This window comes from Sceloporus occidentalis, unplaced genomic scaffold (genome assembly GCF_023333645.1).
Source record: "Sceloporus occidentalis isolate IW3139 unplaced genomic scaffold, rSceOcc1.0.p SCAF_132, whole genome shotgun sequence".
In the NCBI taxonomy this organism is placed as follows: domain Eukaryota; kingdom Metazoa; phylum Chordata; class Lepidosauria; order Squamata; family Phrynosomatidae; genus Sceloporus; species Sceloporus occidentalis.
Window position 1 is genome coordinate 418,514 of NW_028317112.1, and position 6,216 is coordinate 424,729.

Consider the following 6,216-nt stretch of genomic DNA (forward strand, 5'->3'; position numbering starts at 1 on the left):
TGGTCACAACCTGAATTCTGAATAGAATGTTCGCTCTACTATACATTTATATTTGTAACCCTTTAAAGTATCAGTTAGGGTACAACTTTTACCATATATGGATAATATGTGAATTATCTTATTCCTATTGGATCATTCTTTACCATATATGGGCAATATATGAATTACCTTATTCCTATTGGAGCATTCTTTACCATATATATGGGCAATATATGAATTCTCTTATTCCTATTGGATCATTCATTTACTATATTCCAGAAAGATCCTCTAGGAGTTCCAGAACACATGTTCCCGGTACTCGTGTTTCTAATGGGAATATATGGAATAAGGAAAATATGGATTTCTGAAAGTAACGGATTCAAGGAATGAGAAGCAGGTCGTTCAGCTAATGCAGGGAAAATGTCTCATTTCACCACAACCGCTAATCTAGTGAAGATCATCATTTCTGTGACGCTGATTGACCTCGTAACAAGTGATCAGCAGAGTATTCTGCTTCTCTTAATATTATGGCGTTGTTATTTTCGTGATCGTTTAACTGTAAGAGGTTTTATAGTTGCTGCCGAAGGACTGCGTTCGCGGGAGCTGGTAGCGCGTAATCAAAAAACCTTGACACTAATGTCCTCGTGAACAAGAAGCTAAAATTTAATATTTAATTTTAATACGAGAATCATAGAAAGACCAAGTAGTTAAGAGCAAATATATATAAATCATATATATAGATCAGCATAAAAAACATGTGCTATTTGGCAACATTCAGTAAAACAATTATAGTTTAAAATATGTCTTTATATATACGTGTTTATATATATATATATATATATATATTTAAAGAGACACATACGGGACTAGATTCATTTAAAACCACAATTGAGAAAAATAGTGATGTTATTTTCGAACGTTCAAACAGGAAAAGGAAGTCGGGTGCAGACTGGGGAAAAAAATATGTTCTAAGCACCAGAGTCAGATAATAAAAGGATGATAAAATAAATGTGTTAATAATATAATACTTCCAATAAAAAGTTAAATGCCAACCATGAGATTAACCTCTTTTAGTGTTGAAACCAGTCTGAAGCTAGCAAAGCAGTTAATCCATGGTAACATTTGAGTTATTCGCTATCCTTTGGTGGACAAACACTGGTTAATCCATGTATCATGTGACACGACGGGATGGAAAGGAGGCTTGGCCAAGCCAGGACTGGCCATCTGGCACACTGGGCAAATGGGTCTGGATGTGCCCGGCCGCACGCTACGTAAGCAGAAGAAGACATATGGCCATCAGGCGGCCACCGCCTAAAATGTCATGGCCGCCTGGCCATCGTCAGTCCGGTCCTGGGTTGGACGGAAGGAATAAAGAGGAATTCAGCCAAATACAAGTCCCTAGATAACATATTATAGCAAATCTGCTACCATCGCAACACTTAAACGTTCTATTTCACGTCACAGCTTCGCACCATACAGTTTTGGTGCAAGTAAATGGAGACTTTTCTAAACTACTTAACCTTTTCATTAAATAGGAGGATCCGTTCACGGCGTAATAAATACGCGTATAACTAGCAGTGTGATAGAAGGGGTAAAGTGTTTGGATCGGATGTCTGGCTGCCGACATCGGTGCAACATGACCTTCAACATGATACTGAGCTTTTTTGTAGGCAGATAAGCATTTAACTCTTTGAAACGGGATTTCGCATTCAGTTTCCATGGTGATCACATCAGATGAAATCACTTTAAGACAATGAGTTTAAAAACTTAGAGAACAAAAATTACTCTGGTTTCAACGTGAGGCAGAAGAACATCTGAAAGCCATCTTTGATGGCCAACGTTCCTTATCCTGGCATTCCTGATCCCGTTTGATTCCTGTTATTAACCCTTGACCTGTGACTAATGTCTGCTTGGCCGTGACCTTTTTGCTGAATGTGTCTGCTGCCCCCGACCTTGAAACTCTCGACTACTTGGTTGCCTCTGAAATTCTGGACTGTGCTAGATTTGCTTCATATAAGCTCGCAGTCCTCCCCATCCTAAATTCCACCTACGGTTGTCCTGACAGGTCATTTTATGGGCAAGAGGCCGAAGGGGGCGGGTGATTGAGAAACAAAATGGCCGCCTGCGCATATACTGGGGATGACTTTTCTTTCAGTGGATCAGAAATTATTTTATGTTTAGTTCCCATACAAAACTACACATACACTTAAAAACAAAATAAATAAAAATAAAATGTCGCCCCCCTATAAGATACCACGGAGACAGTCTGGCGATTCTGTGCTAGTATTATTATTAACCGGTTAATGTTCATGAGACCTGCATGTAGTGATTTTTCCATTACCAATTCATTTTTGGTATAAACAATGCAGCATTGCTATAGCAACCACTGGAGAAAGAGCAATACACCAGAAAGACATGTGTCAAGTTTCTGCACTCCTTACAGGAGGCGGACATGACATAATTGATGTTGACACCCGGCATTGTGATACGAATAGTCGCACTACTGCTGTGAAACCCAAACGTTTCCATTCGGTTGGGCTGAGTCCTTTATTCACATAAATGCAGCGTATTATAGATGGGCAAAGCTGTATGGGTTATAATACTTCAACAGGCCTGGAGTGGCTATCCAGCACACTGGGCAAACGCCTGGTTGGCTGCTGGGCAACAGATCTCCATACTCTCCCGATCTGTCTCTCCACCGGCAGATTAAGCGCGGCAGACGGATATGACAAAAATTGAATATTTGCATACCTGGGAACTCTCCGGGCTCGGAGAACTCTGGGAGAAGCATCGGAGCCCGAAAGTTCCCAGGTATGGTCATATGGCGTCCGCCAACCTTAAAGATCCAGGGCTGCCTCGTCATCCTGGGTCCAGCCCTGTTCACAGTGGTAACTACATATAGAAGCCATTAATATACTTAGCTCCTTGCATGGTAGCTGCAAATGAAACCAAGTAATGGAATAGAATGTGTTGGGTCCCAAGGACCACCTGCATCACTTTCGTTACCTTACCTAGGGCCATTTTAGGGTTTCCCCCAAGAGCGCTCCCTTTCCTTATAGGAGGAAGAAAGAGGGTGTCAGGGCTATGAAGTTGGGTCCAGCTAGGTATTGGGGTGGCACAGGCTCTGAAAAGAATTGAATGAGACTGGCAGGGGACAAGAATAGGTGGGATCAGTGCCTGAAAATCATGGCTGTGATGGGAGATCTTGGGAGATCATACTTGGGGGCTAAAATGAGCTGACCCTAAAATTCTTTATTATAAATCTTTGACTTGTTAATGGTGGGACCCATGTGGTTCTACAACAGTTTTTTTTAAATCTGTTACTTGCCAGGAGGACTGGGGAGCTCACATATCATTAAAAGAGAGGTCAGCGCGACCCTGAGCATCTGCCCATTCACCCGAGAGTGGTGAGAGTTTTAAGGTATGATAGAGATGGAACACAGACCACAATTTCAGCACCTAGCATGGCCGTGGTCTGATGCTATAACCCTATACCCTCCGCTATAATAAATGATATTGTCCCGTGTGCCTACAATTCAGCAGTTGTGAGATGTTATTAAAGGCAAAACTATAAAGTAACTCATTCATTATTAGATGGAGCGAGAGACAAGCACCGCTGGAAATCAATTGTCTTGCCAGCCGCCATCTGTAATTCTCCGTACAACAAATGGGGGCTTCTGTCTGTAAGCAACTAATTCAACCAGGGGATCCATCGGGACCATATGGCCGCTAGCGGTGCTCGGCCGGCGTGCTGCGGCTGGGCTACAGATTCAGGGAATATTTCTGAAAGCTTTACCATTAACTGCAATTCGTTCAGAGCCCTCTGTCAATCCAAGGGTCATCCGTTGCTTAATTTTTCAGGATTTTCCCATGGAAAAATATTTCTCTCCTTGAGCATAAACCACAGCACTGTATACACCAATAACCCCCCAGCGCTGTATACAGTAATATAACCCCCCAGAGCTGTATACAGTAATATAACCCCCCAGCGCTGTATACAGTAATATAACCCCCAGCGCTGTATACAGTAATATACCCCCCAGGGCTGTATACAGTAATATAACCCCCCAGCGCTGTATACAGTAATATAACCCCCAGCGCTGTATACAGTAATATAACCCCCCAGCGCTGTATACAGTAATATAACCCCCAGCACTGTATACAGTAATATAACCTCCAGCGCTGTATACAGTAATATAAACCCCAGCGCTGTATACAGTAATATAACCCCCAGCACTGTATACAGTAATATACCCCCCCAGCGCTGTATACAGTAATAACCCCCAGCGCTGTATACAGTAATATAACCCCCCAGCGCTGTATACAGTAATATAACCCCCCAGCGCTGTATACAGTAATATAACCCCCAGCGCTGTATACAGTAATATAACCCCCCAGCACTGTATACAGTAATATAACCCCCAGCGCTGTATACAGTAATATAACCCCCAGCGCTGTATACAGTAATAACACCCAGCTCTGTATACAGTAATATAACCCCCAGCGCTGTATACAGTAATATAACCCCCCAGCGCTGTATACAGTAATATAACCCCCAGCGCTGTATACAGTAAAAAACCCCAGTGCTGTATACAGTAATATAACCCCCCAGCACAGTATACAGTAATAACCCCCAGCGCTGTATACAGTAATATAACTCCCAGCACTGTATACAGTAATATAACCCCCAGCGCTGTATACAGTAATATAACCCCCAGCACTGTATACAGTAATAACCCCCAGCGCTGTATACAGTAATATAACCCCCAGCGCTGTATACAGTAATATAACCCCCCAGCACTGTATACAGTAATATAACCCCCAGCGCTGTATACAGTAATATAACCCCCAGCGCTGTATACAGTAATAACACCCAGCTCTGTATACAGTAATATAACCCCCAGCGCTGTATACAGTAATATAACCCCCCAGCGCTGTATACAGTAATATAACCCCCAGCGCTGTATACAGTAAAAAACCCCAGTGCTGTATACAGTAATATAACCCCCCAGCACAGTATACAGTAATAACCCCCAGCGCTGTATACAGTAATATAACTCCCAGCACTGTATACAGTAATATAACCCCCAGCGCTGTATACAGTAATATAACCCCCAGCACTGTATACAGTAATAACCCCCAGCGCTGTATACAGTAATATAACCCCCATCTCTGTATACAGCAATATAACCCCCAGTGCTGTATATAGTAATAACCCCCAGCGCTGTATACAGTAATAACCCCCAGTGCTGTATACAGTAATATAACCCCCAGCGCTGTATACAGTAATATAACCCCCAGCGCTGTACACAGTAATAAGGCCCCAGCACTGTATACAGTAATATAACCCCCAGCGCTGTATACAGTAAAAACCCCCAGCGCTGTATACAGTAATATAACCCCCAGCACAGTATACAGTAATAACCCCCAGCGCTGTATACAGTAATATAACTCCCAGCACTGTATACAGTAATATAACCCCCAGCGCTGTATACAGTAATATAACCCCCAGCGCTGTATACAGTAATATAACCCCCAGCACTGTATACAGTAATAACCCCATCTCTGTATACAGCAATATAACCCCCAGCGCTGTATATAGTAATAACCCCCAGCGCTGTATACAGTAATAACCCCCAGTGCTGTATACAGTAATATAACCCCCAGCGCTGTATACAGTAATAACCCCCAGCGCTGTATACAGTAAAAACCCCCAGTGCTGTATACAGTAATATAACCCCCAGCGCTGTATACAGTAATAACCCCCAGTGCTGTATACAGTAATATAACCCCCAGCGCTGTATACAGTAATATAACCCCCAGCACTGTACACAGTAATAAGGCCCCAGCACTGTATACAGTAATATAACCCCCAGCACTGTATACAGTAATAAAGCCCCAGTGCTGTATACAGTAATAACAGTATAAGTAATGTCAGTCACGGGGAGGATGATTTTATCTTGTTTTGCTCCTTTATCTGCAGACCTGGAGCCGCCGTTGCTGTCAGTCATGTAACATTTTGGGTGACTTTCCCAGCTCAAACACCACACTGAGCGGATGCTTTATGGCAATGCTAACGAAGTCCGTCCCTCCATAAACTTTCATTAATCAGCGTGTCTGACTGGATGATTAAGACTGAGCCATTCTACAGTTCCCCACAGGCAGTATGATAAGGATCGGGGGTCAGATAACAGAGTGAGAATCATACAAACAGCTGATATGTAGCTGCCTGAAAAC